This window comes from Mustela nigripes, chromosome 14 (genome assembly GCF_022355385.1).
Source record: "Mustela nigripes isolate SB6536 chromosome 14, MUSNIG.SB6536, whole genome shotgun sequence".
Taxonomy (NCBI): Eukaryota; Metazoa; Chordata; class Mammalia; order Carnivora; family Mustelidae; genus Mustela; species Mustela nigripes.
The window spans coordinates 86,383,969-86,396,844 of NC_081570.1; the positions used below are offsets into that span (position 1 = coordinate 86,383,969).

Sequence of the window (12,876 nt, forward strand, 5' to 3'; positions counted from 1 at the left end):
TGCCTCCCCTTGGGGGTTCCTTTATCTGCTTTACATGCTAGGGGACTCATTATTTATGATTATATTATTTTTAGGTTTTGGGTTCTTTTTCTTAGGTTTTATTTATTTATTTATTAAAAGGATTTTATTTATTTGACAGACAGAGACCATAAGCAGGCAGAGAGGCAGGCAGAGAGGTAGGAGGAAGCAGGCTCCCTGCTGAGCAGAGAGCCCGATGTGCGGCTCAATCTCAGGACCCTGAGATCATGACCGGAGCCGAAGGCAGAGGCTTTAACCCAGGTGCCCCAGATTATATTTATTTATTTGAGAGCGCATAGCAGGGTGAAAGGCAGAGGGAGAAGCAGGCTCCCAGCTGAGCAGAGAGCCCAATGTGGGACTCGATCCTGGGACTCCGACACCATGACCTGAGCCGAAGTCAGACGCTCAACTGACTGAGCCACCCAGGTGCCCCATTATTTTTAGCTTTGTGTAGTATAGTTTAGGTCAATGTGAAGTCAGAGAAATGAGCATTTAATATATTTGTAAGTACAGGCATAGTAATCACATAATGATAAAAATAGCCAGCATTTTAAATCTTTTATGTTGTTGGAGCTTACTAATTTTCAGCATTAAAAAGATAACGATATACAACCCCAAAGTGGCTTTACTTCACTTTTTTGACATATTTTTCTCTCCACTCTCTTTCTAAACTAAAACATTAAATAAAATGATAAATGTCAGAGATAGCTAGTTAACTCTCATAGTTATTCCCATGGTGGTAGGATCTTAGATCTGTGACCATTCACCATGGATACTCTTATTTCCAACTTGCAACCAGACATCGTCAAGAGCATGCGAACGGAAGTGTCTTGCGGCAGTTTTCACGAGTGTTTCTCAGGAGACAGCAGGTTGTATGCCCTCTCACTCCGGCTTTCTCTCCTTCTCCCTGTTCTGCTCCTCTGGAATGTAGTGCTGCCATCTTGGACTGTGAGCTTGAAGCCTGATAGGACAAAACAGGGAGATGAATGGGTGCTGGGTTTTGGGGCAGCATGGGTTACCTCGTAAGTCATGAACTGCCTCCTGGACACTTCTATGAGACAAAAAATAGGATTTCATTCTTTATTAAGCTATTGTTTCTTTCACTTGATGCCACACCTAATTTAGTTAATAGAGATAATGAATCTGAAATTTTATTTTATTTATTTTATTTTTATTAAAGATTTTATTTGACAGAGAGAGGGAGAGAGATCACAAGTAGGCAGAGAGGCAGACAGAGAGAGAGGGGGAAGCAGGCTTCCTGCTGAGCAGAGAGCCCAATGCGGGGCTCGATCCCAGAACCCTGAGATCATGACCTGAGCTGAAGGCAGAGGCTTAACCCACTGAGCCACCCAGGCACCCCTGAATCTGAAATTTTAAAAAAGTCCCTGTAAGCTTACTTGCCACAATTAACTAGCCCCTACCAATAGCATTTTACCAAAGAAACTATATGTAGCATTATAACTTACTTATAGATAAAAAGGGTCAGTGTATTTTCAATTCAGATTCTAGGTCAGCGCTTTTCTTGAGACTTTTTTTTACTGTTAATGACATGTAGTAAGATAGAATAATAATAGCCTGCTTTTCTATACAGTTCTGTGTTTGTTTTAAGATATTAACCTCATCTAGCTTCTCACAACCACTCTTAAAGTAGGTTCATAAATGGCAAAACTGAAGCTAATTTTTAAGACAGTGTCATCTGTACCTGGTAATAAAACTAGCCCGTGGACTAATTTCCTGGGTTCTTCTTCTTTATGCTTTTTATCATGTTGTTCTCTAACCTCTTTAAGCCTCATCATATAGTCACATACATTTTATTAATCAAATTTGATAAATTGTTTTTCCATCTTCATTGTAGACACATATTCATCTGTACAAGTGGGAGAAGAGCACGAGCCCTGAAGAAGTCTTTATTGTTTATGAATAAATTAATGTTTCTCTCTCCCTCTGGGAAGGAGGAGATATTGGAAAGAAAAGTGGACAAAAGGGGCGCCTGGGTGGCTCAGTGGGTTAAGCCTCTGCTTTTGGCTCAGGTCATGATCCTGGGGTCCTGGGATTGAGCCCCACATCGGACTCTCTGCTCAGTGGGGAGCCTGCTTCCTCCTCTCTCTCTCTCTGCCTGACTCTCTGCCTACTTGTGATCTCGTTCTGTCAAATAAATAAATAAAATCTTAAAAAAAAAGGAAAAGTGGACAAAGAATACATGCAACTTCAAACATGCTGGGTTCAAGGAAACAATAGTACTAATTGTTACCTATACTCTTGATCTAGCCTTTGGATAATAATGTATTATTTCCAGTCCTCAAAAAAATCAAGCATCTGTTCATTGACCGAAACAGTATAAACCTAATTGAAAAATTCACACACAGGAAAAAGCCCGATTCCTGATTTAAGTGTTCTAATTTAATTAAAAATTAACTGAATTAATTAATTTCAAAAACTAATTTTAAAATTTCAAGCTTGAAAATTTTAGTATGCAATTTGCATTTGTGGTCATGCTCCAGTGCTCAAATTTCAATATTATTCAGTTTCCCGAGGGACCCAGATATGGACAGCCTTAGAAAACAATATTCTCCTCTGCTACCTTTGATTGTTTTGGTTGCTGCTCCATACTGCTGTTGCTGTAGTCTTAATCAGGACAACCTTGACCTTTTTCTCTAACCCACTTTAAAAAGAAACCATTTTGGGGAGTCTCTGATAGCTTCTCTTTTAATTTGTCTGCTTTCTTTACTGTGTATTTTGTTCCTTTTTGCTTGTGTGGATTAGGGACAGAATATTGATGACTGAAAGTTTGGGTTTTTTCCAGGCATTTATTTTGGGACAAGCTCTCAGTCTGTTGGCACTGGTACCTACCCACTGCCCTTCCTCCCCTCCCCTCAGGATGACAGACTCTTTTTCCTCCATATAGTGGGAAGAGTGGGAGTTCTTTTAAGAACCTCTGTAAATTTTAGTGTTTACAAGAGGATTTCTGAGAAAACATTAAATAAGGCCCAGGGAGCTCATTAAAGATAATAAAATTAGTTGCTCTGACTTTTTTTAAAGGAAATAATCTTAAACCACTTCCTTGCAGTTCCATCATTAAAGTTGTCTCTAACTTGACCTTTCCTGAATAGCTAATTCTCGTGCAACTTCCTTTCCCCTTCTACAGCATGAAGTATTTTATTTAGATGATCTTTCCCGGTACAGACATTTGCGTTTTAAGGAATTGGGAGATGTTGACTCACTATAGTCCCCTGCTCTTTTTCCACATCCCACTATTCAATTGAGAGTCCCGATTCTTGGTGTTTTGTTTTCATATTTCCATGCCATGAGAACCTGAATATGGTGAAGCTTTGAAATAAAAGTCAAAGTCAAAGATAGTTTTGACCAATGACCTTTATGTTTCTTACTAGTAAGGTGTATATACAATAATGAGGAATCAGCTATCCATGCATTTGTTTGGGTTTGTCTAACTAAAGTCAAGGAAGCAATAATTAATTATTAGTAATTAACAAAAAAAGGATTACAAAGGAAGGGTTTCTCATAATTTAATTGGCTTGGATTAAAGAAAAAGAACAGTTTTTTTTTTTTTTTTCCCAAACATTATCACATGATTTGTTTTAAAAAACTAGCAACCTGGGGTGTCTGGGTGGCTTAGTGGGTTAAGCCTCTGTCTTCAGCTCAGGTCATGATCTCAGGGTTCTGGGATCGAGCCCCGCATTGGGCTCTCTGCTCAGCAGGAAGCCTGCTTCCCCCTCTCTCTATGCCTGCCTCTCTGCCTACTTGTGATCTCTCTTTCAAATAAATAAATAAAATCTCTCTCTTTTTTTTAAACATTTTATTTATTTATTTGAGATACAGCTTGAGGGGGAGAAGGTCATAGGGAGAAGCAGACCCCTCATGGAGCCAGGAGCCCAATATGGGACTTGACCCCAAGACTCTGGGATCATGACCTGAGCCGAAGGCAGTCGCCTACCTAACTGAGCCACGCAGGTGCCCAATAAATAAAATCTTAAAAAAAAAAAAAAAAAAAGGACTAGCAACCTTCATTGAGGAATGTAAGATAGTTCTTCGTATTTCCATAATTATAGTGATTTTCCAGCAGTCCCAAGAAAGTAAGTAAAATAACATCATAACTATATTTATTTTGTCAAAACCAAAAGTAAAGTACCCTCTTTCATGGCTTCTTGATTCTTTCACTCCCTTGCAGACCAAATTTCAGTTCCACATTAGACATAAAAATTCCTTCATTTCATATCTCAACAATTTCATATCTACCTTCTCTGGACTGTTATATATTTCTTTTCTTTTTTTTTTGAACTATTATGTATTTCTTATATACCTTTCACATTCACTCTAATCCTTACATACATTGTTACTGTTCTCTAGAATTTCTTGAAAAGCCTTCCATCTTCTAAACCATAATTTAAGTTTGCTGGAAAACAAGGATCACATGGTCCACTTACTCCCAGTTTTATCTACTATCACAGAATAAATCTTAACAAATAAATCATGACAACTTGCTCCATAGTTCCTTGGCATTGGAATGTATAAAAATAATTGCTGGGGCAATTAATATTTACTCTACACAAGTAATTAAGAAGCAGTTAGTTTTGATCGGTTTCTCAAAATTATATATTATTTCCTTCAAAAACAAACTGTCTCAATAAGTATAACATCCCGTGTAATCCACTGTAGTGTAAAACATCTTTTAGTTATGGGGAGGGAAGGAAAAATTAAAGTTTTGCAATCACAATACTTTCCATTTTACAGCATTTTATATTTTTCAAAACTGCTTTCATGTGCCTTGTAGACACAAAACATACTTTAATATAACACTACACCATTTAAAATAAATGCTAGGTTTTACCTGAAATACTTAGAACAGTGGAAGTATTAGAATCAAAGTGCTTGGGTCTGAATCCTGGCCTCACTACTTACAAGTTGTGAACTTTGGCAAGTTACTTAACCTCTCTATACCTCATTTTCTTCATCTGTAAAATAGACATGATTTTAACAATTGGTTATAATAATTAAATAAATGAATACATGTAAGGCACTTTGAATCATGCCCAGAACTTAATTAGCACTGAACAAATGTCTGCTTTTGTTACTATTTGGAAAAAATTTCAATGTATTGTGATTTCTAGATGAATTTTATTACCACAAAATTTGTATTAAAAAAATGGACCAATTGCAGTGTATAATTTTCCTAACCACAATGTGAGAAACGTAGATATAACCACAGTGTCTTAAATTTTTCTACAAACTATCCCTTACCAGGTACATAGGATAATTTTTTCATTATGTGCTTAAAAAAATACCTGATTGTTATCCATTAACTGATAATTAACTTTCTACAGCTGGATAAATATTTACTGGAGCATGTCCATATTTGGTCTCATTGTTTTGCTTTCTCCAATTGTCCTGGACAAACTTTCTTGTCTTTTTTTTTTTTTTTTGGCTATTTGAAACATGCATAGAAGTAAATATATATATATATAAAATCAAAGATATTTTAGAAAAGTTGTGAAAGTTCTCCAATGCCACTCCATTCCTCCCATAAACATCCTTATAATTATAATCCTATTCTTATAATCCTATTCTCCAGAGGTTTGCTACATATCCTCCTTGTTCTATTTATGTACTATAGAAGCATAGTCCTTAAATATGCATACATACTACTTTTTCCCCATAAAATTGGGTTTATGCCACTCATAATGGTCTTTATGGTCTATTGTATTTTTTCTTAATATATTATATAAATTTTACTAGATTAATTAATATAGTTTTATCCTCATTCATTCCTTTTCATTTTTTGTGAGAATTCAGATACATGTAAAAACATGTCCAACTATGTATGTATATAAATATATGCATAGTGCACATCCCTACGTTTACTACTTGGGTTTAGAAAAAGAACATTGTCAATACATTGGAAAACCTGTCTGTCAGTTCTTTTTTTTTTTTTTTTAAGATGCTGCAATGATTTTATGTATATACCTTTATTTTTCAATTTATCAGTAGATATTTAAGTTGTTCCTAAATTTTTCATGTTACTGATAATACTATAATGACCATCCTCTATTTTATTTTTACATTATCATGTAACAATTGTCTATAGGATGGATTCCTGGAAGTGAAATTACTTGGTAATAGGATATGAACTTTTCAGATTTTAGTAGGAAAACTACATTATTCTCCAAAAGTTTATATAAATTTATATTTCCACCAACAGTATAAAAAAGAGCTTATTTCTCCATGTTCCTCACCTGTCCAGCAGTTGCTGATATCAATCTTTCACATTTTTCTAATTTGAGTAGAAAAAATATATTTATTTTAACTGATCTGTTGTAGCTGGTGAAGCTCAGCATCTTTTCATACGTTTATTATGTATTTATACTTCTTTGGTGAATTGTCTGTTCATACCCCAAACCCATTGTTCTATTATTGACTTCTGCTTCTTTATTATTTTGCAGGAATTCTTTATAAAACATATATAACTTTCTTGTCTGTTATGAGTCATAAAGATTTTCTTTTGAGTATGATTTTAAAGTTTCTTATGCATCATTGAACACATGAAGGCATAGATGCCTTGAAGTTCAAGAATGTATATTTAATAAACCACACTTCCATTTTTCACACTTCCATTTTCTCACAATATTTTAACCTTTCACAGCAAAGGTTATTTAAAGAACATGGTTTACTGAATCTAAAATTGTATTTGTCATTTTTGTTTCCTTTCCTCGATATACACATACAATACTAAGTCATTTGCACTTAATTCTTCCCGTTCTCATAGACAGAGGGAATTTATTACCATACCAAAATAAATTACTATATAGAAACTACATATTCCTCAGTAAAGGGGCAATTATATTAGTTTAGAGTTAAGAGTCAAGACTTCAAATCATTTTTTTTTAAGTGTTCTAATATGTACCTCTAACCATCTCTTTGTATTTTCTGATTTCTGAATTATTTTGTTAAAGAAAAAATTTTGGACATGATAGAGGGGTGATAAAGACCCTAGAAAAACTATTGAACACTTTATATAGTACCAATATAAATGAACAATTACTCTTATCAGAGAGGAAGCTGCTTCATTCTATTCTTACAAAAATAAAAAACAAAGGACGACTGGCTGGCTCAGTCGGTTAAGCCACGCCTTCAGCTCAGGTCATGATCCCTGGGTCCTGGGATAAAGTCCTGTATGGGGGTCCTTGCTTGGCAGGGAGCCTGCTTCTCTCTCTGCCTCTGCCTGCCACTCTGCCTGCTTGTGTGCTCTCTCTTCCTCTCTCTGACAAATAAGTAAATAAGATCTTTAAAAATAATAATAATAATAAAATAAAAAACAAAAAGGACACACCCACGTACTTTTGCAAGAGGTATTGAGTTAGAACCATAGAGAATTTTCTTTCCTTTTCCTTTTAAGTTTATGGGTTATATCTCTTAGAAGCAGGGAATATGTCTTATCAGTAGCCTATAGACAGAGAAGATACTCTGTCACTTGAATTTCTAAAAATTTAAGTTTCCCAATTTTATTAAAAATTTTTGTGTATTATCTGTAGAAAACAGAATAACATATTTTAAGAAATAAGAAAATCTGATCTAGAATTTCTTAAGACTATAATATGCTTCATGGAAATTTCCTTTTAAATGCCTTAATGTATTTAATGTGATTTTAACATCTTTAATATGTTAGAAAATAAGTGTATTCTTTATTTTTTCATCCTCTGCTAATTGTGTTCTGTTTGTTGTTTAGTTCATATGCATGGAATAACTAAACTCTGGCAAGAGTTTTTAGCTGGACTCAGCTTGTAATAAGCCAAAAGATTTTGAAAGAAGAGATGGGCATTCTTTAGCTTCCAAAATGTTGACTCTGGATTCAGCAGCCACCAAGTAATAATAGACTACCCACTGACTTAAAGGTCAGAATCATAGAATGATTAGAACATCATGATTATGTGAAGAAAAAAACATTACATCATCTTGTGCCAAGTTTGAATTGGATTGTGTTCTCTGACCTACTTTCCTTAGATTGGTTTGGTCTCTATGGTCAGAACTTGTACAAGAATTCTCTGGAGACTATGGTTATTACTTAAAACTTGCAGATTTTTAAAAAAGGGTTTTATTTATTTATTTGAAAGAGAGAGCTCTAGTGGAAGGGCAGAAGGAAAGGGAGATGGAGAAGCAGACTCCCTGCTCAATTGTGAGATCATGGCCTGAGCCAAAGGCAGTTGCTTAACCAACTGAGCCGCCCTAATATATGACTTAAAGAAGTCATATATTAGTGATTCTTATCTTCTCAGCAATATTATTCATGTGATTAATTTGTTAACAATTATGTGCTATAATGAACCTAACAGTGTACAAAAACCAAGTCAAGCAATCTTAATGGAAGCCTTGGTTTAGGCTAATATTATAAACTTCACTGATACAGGTCACTATATATATCAGTATATATGTAACATATATTTAAGCGTATAGATATACTTAAAACATACATGTATATGTTTTAAGTAACTATTATATATAGTGTACATGCATACAATTCATCCTTTTAACATGTACAGTTTGGTAGGTTTCAGTAAATTCACAGAGTTATACAACCATCACCAGTATTTAATTTCAAAACACTATCATCAACCCAGAAGGAAATCCTACGCTATTATCAGTCATTCCCCAAAGCTGGTTCTTTGGGATAAGCTTCTGACTAGACTGACCAAGAAAAAAAGAAAGAAGACACAAATAACAAATGGAGGTTTCTAAAGAGATAAGAAAAGGCTATCATTAATATTATTAAGCACCTTCAGCAACAAACTTGAAAATTTAGATGGAATGAACAAATGCCTAGGAAAACACAATTTACTAAAAGTAAAGAGAAAAAATAGAAAAATTTAAAGAGTCATAACTCTTACAGAAAAATGAATCCATATTCAAATCTTTTCCACAAAGAAAAGTCCAGGTCCAGATAACTTAACCAATGAATTCTATCAAAAATTTAAGGAAGAGATAGATCTATTCCAACAGGAACTGTGTCAAAGGATAGAAAGTGAGTTGCTTGTTTCACGAGGCCAAATAACAGTGTGACCAAAATCCAATGGTATTATGGGAAATGAAAATCATGAGGAAAAAAGAAAAATTATGAGAAAAAACATGATTATCTCAACAGATGCAAAAAAAGCATTTGATAAATTTATTATCGTTTTATGATTGAAGAAATCTTAGCTAACTAGGAGTAGAAAGGATCTTCAATAATCTGATAAGGAGCTCTACAAAGAAACAATTAATAATTATACTTAACAATAAAGATAAAGATAAACTTAAAGATAAAGCTTAGAAGCTTTATCTTTGAGATCTGGAATAAGGCAAGGATGATCAGCATCACCCCTTGTACTCAACCTTCTTCTGGAGGTTTGAGCATGGTCAGTAAGGATTAGAGAAGAATTAATGAAATTGCCATTATTTATAAATAGTGATTGTGTTGAGGGAAACTTCAAAAGCATCTTCAGAGAAGTGATTGGAAAATAACAAGGCTGATGTGTAGAAAATCAGTATTAGGCACCCAACTATCAACCCGAGATCGCTATGCAGGTGTCTCTTCCGATGTTAACACAGCCCAAACGCTTGATTTTTTTTTTTTTTCCTCTAAAATGTGTCTCACCTCAATCCTAGCGCCCTCATTTCTGTCCGTGGCAATACTATTTTACCTAGTTACCCAAGCCAGAATTAAAGGGTAGGACTGCTTCTAGTCTTTGTGAAAATCAGAAAAAAGCACCCCTCACACACGCATGTAGACCATGGCAGAGGACAGGACTTTGTGAGCTGGCTATGTGCTGGATTTACAGCTCCAGGGGCTGTAAATGGGTCAGCTAGGCACTCTTACCCCCTGAAAATCCCTCACAAACGTCCGCAGCAGCACTGTTCTGATCTTTCCTCTTTTTTCGGTTTTCCCAAACACAATCAATTCATGCCTATTGCCAAATCTATCTCCAAAATACATCTTGAAACCACTCTCTTCTCTTCTTTTCCTTCCTTGCATCTCAATCCGGGCCATCACCCTCTCCCATCCCGATGTACAACACCCTCCTGGCCTGTCACTCTGTCTCTCCTCTTGTTTGGCTCCAATCTGCTCTCCACACAGCAGGTGAAGTGATCATCTTAAAACATAAATGCAGTAACACCAGTCTCCTGCTTAACTTCATCAGTGGCTTCCTGCGTCACTCAGAAACAACAACAGAAAATACAAAACTCTTTACTATGAACTGCAAGGCCCTGCACGTTCTGCCCCGTCTCTGTTTTCAGCCTCAATCTCATGCCACTGGCCTCTGTCCACTCTGCTGTAGCTTCTAGAATGTTCTTTCAGTATAATTAATTTGCCAAAGGTCTTAACTGCCTCAGGCTTTGCACCTGCTGCTCCCTCTTTTTGAATGGTAAGAATGACTCTATGACATGCCACGTGTGCCAGGCACGGTTCTCAGTGCCCTCGGTATATCCATACACTTAATCCTCACAGCAGGAGGATGGGCTATCTACTACCATGCTCCACATTTTATAGATAAGGAACCAAAAACACAGAAAGGTTAAGCAAATTGCCCAAAGTCCCACAGTTTGTAGTTGATAAAACCAGGATGCACTTCTCTACACTTTGTACAGCAGCTTCCTCTCATCCTCTGGGTGTAACCCATCCTTGGGGAGGCCTTCCCAGGCCACTATACCTGAAATGGTCCCACTGTTGGTCGCCATCTCAGCTCCTAGCCTGTCTTTCTCTTCCCAGCTCTCTCATGAGACTAGAAGGAACTTACTGTATAAACATTGGTGTTAATTGCTTTAAAATACAAAATGGTGATGGGCACATGGGTGCCCAGGACTTGCTGGGAAGATCTAACAACCGTTTGGGTCCACTTTGTTTAAGTCTCTTTCCGCAAGTTTATTCTATTTCTTCTCTGCTATTCCAAGAGACCGTACCCCCGCATCAGCTTTTTACCCCTGGACCATGCCTCAGAGTTGGCCCTCATGGTCTACGTTGCTTTTGGGGGTTGGCCTACAGATAGAGGGGGGCATTTTAAACAATGCCACAATGAATATCAGCCTAATTTCCAGGAAAAGAGAAATGAAAAGAAATGAAACTCTTCTTTTGTCAAACCGACAATTTGATTGTTAAACCGACAAATTGTCAAACCCGACAATTTGATCTGGTAACTTCTGTTTGTCTTAAAGCCCACTTTTCATAGCCTTGTGAGCAGGTACAACATGTGTGCACTCATGCAAGCATCCTCCTGTTCACCTTTGCGCACCTACTGAGCTTGATCACTATGCTAGGCTCTGCGATAAAGAGATTTTAGAACAAAGACGTTTTCCCTGCTCTTCCGATTGCTCATAATCTGGGAAGGAGAGATGGTTCCGTGAAAGACAATTATAAAATATAGAACAAATGTGTCAAAATAAAGGGGCATCTGGCTGACTCATTTGGGAGAGGATGTGACTCGATCTCAGGGTCATGAGGTTGAACTCTGCATTGGGTGTAGAGAGATTACTTAAATAAATAAAACTTTAAAAAATGTCAAAATAAACATGCACAGGTCTAATGGTAACAGAGGAGAGGGTGTACAATCTTAAAGGTGACACCTTGCGCCTGACAGAATCCCAAAATGCTAAATATTTCATGCAAAGTTTTCCAGAACCTGCCCTACTCTTTGAACCTTCTTTGTTTCTTTCTTTTCTTATTTCTTTATACAGTTACCTCTCTGAACTCCAACCAGGATGTCACACTACTGCAGAAGATGTTCATCAGGAATTTTAGTTTTTATCTCATTTTTTTTTAAATTCAAAGTTTGTGAAGGAAGGCTGGTTTATTGGGGGGACGAAATTTGATAGAATAGCTTTGTCTTAAATATAGTCAACCTCCTACCAGCATTATATATCGTCCCAAATGGTAAATAATCTTAGCTTCACAGATAATCTTTAAAAATCATGTGCTGTTAGATTTAGAATTTTTTTTTTCTTGCCTGCTCTGTCATCTCACCTAGGATATGTACCTTCCAGGCTTTCCCCTTTTCAGGCTGTCAGCAACTAGAATTTAAAAATTAACATGCCTTTTCTAACCACACGCCAATGTTGATAAGTTTCTGATGGATGATGAGGAAGGAAACTGTCTGACGACTCAAATTTGTCTTGCACAATCCCCAAACGAATATATGTTTAAGGGGCTGTTTTCATTGTTCTCCTATGTGCGTCTGTGTATGTGAAGTCGAGATATGAACAACTTGCAGAAAAATAGTCTAACTCCTAGACCGGAGAGGTCTATGAAACATGCAATAGCAGTGTTCACAGAGTGTATTTTTGAAACAACCTTTGGGTGGAGTTCTCTTACCGCCAACGGATTTAGTTGTTGTGGTTTATTCTAACACTTACTGTCACTTTGAACAATTAGGTTTGTTTGATCCAGCGTTAGAAGACCGCACATCATGAGAACCAAACATCTACTCTAGGTGTCTGGGCCAGCAGTGTGCGTCACACCATAGACAGCCTGCCCAGCCACTTCTTTCCGGTTCCTGTTTTTGTCTGAAAAATGGCAACGTTGGGAATTAAAAATTTGTTGTAAAAGCCCCCAAAGTGATTCGTTGTAGTCAGATGTAAAGGTAAAAGGTAAAAAAAAAAAAAAAAAAAAAAAATACTTGGTTTTGAAATCAAATATAAACGTGCATAGAGTATTCATTCCTTTTTCTTTTCTAAATAATTTTTTTAGATGTTATTTGTTTATTTGAGAGAGAGAAAGTGAGTGAGAGAGAGAGAGAGAGAGCACGAGCAGGGGGAGGAGCAGACTTCCTGCTGAGCAGGGAGCCAGACAGCAGGGCCCTTCGGGGATCCTGGGATCATGAC

At 36.5% G+C, this 12,876-nt stretch overlaps 1 long non-coding RNA gene across 1 annotated transcript in view; it reads right to left on the reverse strand.

Moving 5' to 3' along the window:
- Positions 1–737: 737 nt before the first annotated feature.
- Positions 738–12,876, reverse strand: part of LOC132002254 (uncharacterized) — a 30,028-nt gene continuing 17,889 nt past the window's right edge. Inside the window, exon 3 of the long non-coding RNA XR_009399779.1 lies at positions 738–979. This is a non-coding gene — a long non-coding RNA (uncharacterized LOC132002254). The remainder of the gene's footprint in view (positions 980–12,876) is intronic.